This window comes from Salvelinus sp. IW2-2015, linkage group LG17 (genome assembly GCF_002910315.2).
Source record: "Salvelinus sp. IW2-2015 linkage group LG17, ASM291031v2, whole genome shotgun sequence".
Lineage (NCBI taxonomy): Eukaryota > Metazoa > Chordata > Actinopteri > Salmoniformes > Salmonidae > Salvelinus > Salvelinus sp. IW2-2015.
Genome location: NC_036857.1, coordinates 37,405,811 through 37,412,262, shown reverse-complemented (window position 1 = coordinate 37,412,262; position 6,452 = coordinate 37,405,811).

Sequence of the window (6,452 nt, the reverse complement as noted above, 5' to 3'; positions counted from 1 at the left end):
GGATGCAATGACGTGTCCTTATTGCGCAATTTGAAGATGTTAGAATTACTGTCCACATTTACTTCTCCTCAGCCAACAAGACCAGTAATGAACAGCAACATCACTAGCATATATATAGGCAGCGTGTGAGTTTCAAGTTTGGGTAAGTACATTTTCACCATAAACATGTATCTTTATAATAAAGCATGCCATGCATCATCGCATTTGCAGACTTACATTTGCAGACATATTCAAGTCTTTTTTTAAATTTAAATTTGACTATTTTCTTCATGTTTAAATTAGACATCAATACTATGAAATAACACATATGGAATCATGTGGTAACCAAAAAACAAAAATATATTTTAGATTCTTCAAAGTAGCCACCCTTTGCCTTGACAGTTTTGCACACTCTTGGCATTCTCTCAACAAGCTTCACCAGGAATCMTTTTCCAATAGTCTTGAAGGAGTTCCCACATAGGCCGAACACTTGTTGGCTGCTTTTCCTTCACTCTGCGGTCCAACTCATCACACATCATCTCAATTGGGTTGAGGTTGGATGATTGTGGAGGCCAGGTCATCTGATGCAGCACTCAATCACTCTCCTTTGTCAAATAGCCCTTACACAGTCTGGAGGTGTGTTGGGTCATTGTCCTGTTGAAAAACAAATGACAGTCCCACTAAGCCCAAACCAGATGGGATGGTGTATCGCTGCAGAATGCTGTGGTAGCCATGCTGGTTAAGTGTTCTTGAATTCTAAATCAATCACCAACAGTGTTACCAGCAAAGCACCCCCACACCATCACACCTCCTCCTCCATGCTTCACGGTGGGAACCACACATGCAGAGATAATCTGTTCACCTACTCTGCGTCTCACAAAGACACGGCGGTTGGATCCAAAAATTTCAAATTTGGACTCATCAGCCCAAAGGACAGATCTCCACCGGTCTAAGGTCCATTGCTTGTGTTTCTTGGCCCAAGCAAGTCTCTTCTTATTGGTGTCCTTTAGTAGTGTTTTTTTTGCAGCAATTCGACCATGAAGGTCTGATTTACGCAGTCTCCTCAACAGTTGATGTTGAGATGACTGTTAATTGAACTCTGAAGCATTTATTTAGGCTGCAATTTCTGAGGCTGGTAACTCTAATGAACTTATTCTCTGCAGCAGAGGTAACTCTGGATCTTCCTTTCCTGTGGCGGTCCTCATGAGAGCCAGTTTCATCATTGCRCTTGATGGTTTTTGCGACTGCACTTGAAACTTTCAAAGTTCTTGAAATATTCCGTATTGACGGACCTTCATGTTTTAAAGTAATGATGGACTGTCGTATCTCCTTGCTTATTTGAGTTGTTCTTGCCATAATATGGACTTGGTCTTTTACCAAATAGTGCTATCTTCTGTATACCACCCCTACCTTGTCACAACACAACTGATTGGCTTAAACGCATAAAGGAAAGAAATCCCACAAATTAACAAGTCACACCTGTTAATTGAAATGCATTCCAGGTGACTACTTCATGAAGCTGGTTGAGAGAATGCCAAGAGTGTGCAGCACACAGTAATTCTGTGTGATTATCTAGTTAGTAAATATATAGCAATATACAAATTGGCTTGAGTCATGTAGACTAGGGTTTGTGCAGATTTTAATTCAGCGACATTCAGAATGAAACCGATGAGGTAATAATTGTTACGGATACAAGTATTCTGTGTGTATCCTGTGTGTATTTTTGTTCTCCTTCTCCCCTACTCACAGGTGACAATCATCATTCCCCAATCAGTCATCAATCAGTCACTAATCGGAAGACACCTGCTCCTTTTCTCCTACCCAATCACAGTCCCTTTTTTCCCTTGGTTTAAAAACCCTGTCAGTTGTGTTCTCTACAGCTCAATCTCTCTGTAAATGCCATATGTCTGTAGATCCATTGTGTGGTTTTGCATCTACATGTCACTTTGTCCCCACCTGTGAGTATTGTTTTTGGTTATGGTGTTTGAGTGTTTGTTTGATGGTGGGAAAAGGGGGTAACCAGACAGTTCGCCCATGGGCATACACTACCCGTAGGTAAACTTTGTTAAAAACACTAGTTAGAACTGGGCGGACCACCCACTGTATTTTTGGTTAGTTAGACTAGTGTACTTCACCAACAGCTAACTTAGGGGTATTTTTGAATACTTATTATTTCTTTCCTTGGGTCCAGCTCAGCCCCTTTTTCCTGCCCCCCTTTACCGTGTGTTTAGAAATGAACCCTGAGTGTTTGACGGTAATTAAGTTGTCTGTGTTATTTCGTTTTCACTGTTACTTTGTCACTGTTATAATTTGCGTGAGTTGTGTTACAGGTCCCATTACCATCCCCCCTAGATTGTCGGGCCAAAGGGATTCGTAACAATAATAATGAATGGATGACTAATAACGATATATTCTGATATTGAGTTAATTCGGGAAATAGTAACTCATTAAACAAACTTTCCCATGGTGCCCCAAGATTGCTAATGAGTTAATTGTTACGTAATTAATTTAACCACCAAGACTCYTCCTAGAGCTGGCCGTCCGGCCAAACTGAGCAATCGGGGGAGAAGGGCCTTGGTCAGGGAGGTGTCCAAGAGCCCTATGGTCACTCTGACAGAGCTCTAGAGTTCCTTTGTGGAGATGGGAGAACCTTCCAGAAGCACAACCAGCACTCCACCAATCAGGCCTTTATGGTAGAATAGCCAGACGGAAGCTACTCCTCAGTAAAAGGCACTTGAAAGCCTGCTTTGAGTTTGCCAAAAGGCACCTAAAGACTCAGACCATGAGAAACAAGATTCTCTGGTCTGATGAAACGAAGATTGAACTCTTTGGCCTGAATGCCAAGGGTCATGTCTGGAAGAAACCTGGGACCATCCCTACGGTGAAGCATAGTGGCAGCATCATGCTGTGGGGATGTTTTTCAGCGGCAGGGACTGGGAGACTAGTCAGGATCGAGGGAAAGATGAACGGAGCAAAGTACAGAGAGATCCTTGATGAAAACCTGCTCCAGAGTGCTCAAGACCTCAGACTAGGGCAGAAGGTTCCCCTTTCAACAGGACAACAACCCTAAGCCCAATCACAACTGCGCAGAAGTGGCTTTGGGACAAGTCTCTGAATGTCCTTGAGTGGCCCAGCCAGAGCCTGGACGAACCCGATCGAACATGTCTGGAGAGACCTGAAAATAGCTGTGCAGCAACGCTCCCCATCCAACCTGACAAAGCTTGAGAGGAACTGCAGAGAATACAGGTGTGCCAAGCTTGTACCGGCATACCCAAGAAGACTCAAGGCTGTAATGGCTGCCAAAGGTGCTTCAACAAAGTACTGAGTAAAGGGTCTGAAAAATTATGTACAGTATAGTTTTGGCAAGTCGGTTAGGACATCTACTTTGTGCATGACAAGTAATTTTTCCAACAATTGTTTACAGACAGATTATTTCACTGTATCACAATTCCAGTGGGTCAGAAGTTTACATACACTAAGTTGACTGCGATAACAGCTTGGAAAATTCCAGAAAATGTTGTCATGACTTTAGAAGCTTCTGATAGGCTAATTGACATCATTTGAGTCAATTGGAGGTGTACCTGTGGATGTATTTCAAGGCCTACCTTCAAACTCAGTGCCTCTTTGCTTGACATCACGGGAAAATCAAAAGAAATCAGCCAAGACCTCAGAAAAATAATTGTAGACCACAAGTCTGGTTCATCCTTGGGAGCAATTTCCAAAAGCCTGAAGGTACCACGTTCATCTGTACAAACAATAGTTGGCAAGTTTAAACACCATAGGACCACGCAGCCATCATACCGTTCAGGAAGGAGATGCGTTCTGTCTCCTAGAGATGAACATACTTTTGTGCGAAAAGTGCAAATGAATCCCAGAACAGCAGCAAAGGACCTTGTGAAGATGCTGGAGGAAACAGGTACAAAAGTATCTATATCCACAGTAAAACGAGTCCAATATCGACATAAACTGAAAGGCCGCTCAGCAAGGAAGAAGCCACTTCTCCAAAACTGCCATAAAAAAGGCAGACTACGGTTTGCAACTGCACATGGGGACAAAGATGGTACTTTTTGGAGAACTGTCCTCTGGTCTGATGAAACGAAAATAGAACTGTTTGGCCATAATGACCAGTGTTATGTTTGGAGGAAAAAGGGGGAGGCTTGCAAGCCGAAGAACACCATCCCAACCGTGAAGCATGGAGGTGGCAGCATCATGTTGTGGGGGTGCTTTGCTGCAGGAGGGACTGGTGCACTTCACAAAATAGATGGCCTCATGAGGAAGGAAAATGTCCAATCAATTGAAGCAACATCAAGACATCAGTCAGGAAGTTAAATCTTGGTCGCAAATGGGTCTTCCAAATGGACAATGACCCTGGGCATACTTCCAAAGTTGTGGCAAAATGGCAACAAAGTCAAGGTATTGAAGTGGCCATCACAAAGCCCTGACCTCAATCCCATAGAAAATTTGTAGGCAGAACTGAAAAAGCGTGTGTGAGCAAGGAGACCTACAAACCTGACTCAGTTACACCAGCTCTGTCAGGAGGAATGGGCCAAAATTCATCCAACTTATTGTAGGAAGCTTGTGGAAGGCTACCCGAAATGTTTAACCCAAGTTAAGCAATTTAAAAGGCAATGCTACCAAATACTAATTGAGTATGTAAACTTCTGACCCACTGGAAATGTGATATAAGAAATAAAAGCTGAAATAAATCATTCTCTCTACTATTATTCTGACATTTCACATTCTTAAAATAAAGTGCTGATCCTAACTGACCTAAAACAGGGAATTTGTACTTGGATTAAATGTCAGGAATTGTGAAAAACTGAGTTTAAATGTATTTGGCTAAGGTGTATGTAAACTTCCGACTTCAACTGTAAATGTGATATATTTATGAAATGTGCAAAAAAAATAAAAAAAATACTGATTTTGCTTTGTCATTATGGGGTATTGTGTAGATTGATGAGGAAAATAAACAATTTAATCAATTTTAGAGGCTGTAACAAAACGTGTAAAAAGTCAAGGAGTCTGAATACTTCCCGAATGAACTGTATGTCAAAGTTGACCTATTCTATTGGTCAGCTTGTCAAGAAGGCAATTGCCCAAACAGACTCTTGGACAGTTGTGGGACGATAGATCCCAGATTCATACAACCAGTAGGCCTAAAAACATTATGAATCTGATGCAACAGATCAGAACATTTAGCTTAAAATGTTCTGAAACTATTATTCCTCAACATTATTAGCGCAGCAATGTGCACAAGGCAGAAGGATAAGCGCGAAAGTGCATTTGGCTACCAGACAATTGAAGAAAGTTGAAAACCAAAAAAACACGAGAGAAATACTTATTTCAATGGCATACGGAATCTTTATAAAATAATTGCCTCCACGGATATGGTAAGATTTTGCCAAGGCTACTTTGAAGCTCAAGCCTGCCTTCCATTGCCAATGCATTTAAATGGAAAGTGCGCTTCAATTATCAGTTGAGAAAAAAATAAATATTGGCTCATTTTAATCATGGCCACAACAATTAACACACAATTGCATTTAGAATTGTTGTGCAATTATTGGGATTATAAAGCGCAGACTGGCAGATTTTCCGCCCATAGGCCTTGTATGCTGTGCGCATGTTATAAATAAGATACATTACCAATTTAATTACACAAAATTATGCAAATTAACCCATATACCRATAAGCATGACCAGTCGAATGTATTTCCATCAATGAATAGGCTAAAAAGCATTATTTTGCAATGGGATCTTTTCCCCTTCTGGACAATTTGCCTGCACAAATTTTATTTATCGGCCTTACTGTTTAAAAAAAAAATTTATTACTAAAAGCCGGTTATTACCACTCACATCTCTTTGTTTTAGCAAGATCACATTTTTCCCCATTGTTCAACTCCCAGGTCAGAAAACCCCATGATGAGTAAATGTATTCAACAGTCAACTCATGAGGTGCAAGTGTATGTTTTTACTAGGAAAACTCACAAAATCTACACTCTGAAATACAAAATGATCACTATGTTCTGAATGAGAACTGCTTCTTTGTCTATGACATGTTCATAACACAGAGCCCACACTATCCACTTATTAATACCAATCCAAATATCCTGAGTCACAAAACTCAAACATTACATCAAAACATTCTAGAAGTCTTATTTTGAACAGATGCATGGTGTTTTTTTTGCCATTGACTTTAGATCACAAGAGTCTCACTGTGGTTTTTTGAGGCCAGTTATGATTTTGGTTCTCACACGTGCTAACGTCAAACACATCACCAAGCTCTCATTAAATGGCTAGCATCATCAGAACTGAGGAAAAGGGGGTTCAGAGATTCCATTAAGGCAGAATATGGTTGTAACATATGTTGAGACTGTAAAAGGTACTATATGTGACAATTCAACAACAGACCGTCTCTAGTTGTCAAATTGACTGGGGCCAGCAAATCTCGTTGTCCAATTGACTGGAGCTGAGTGA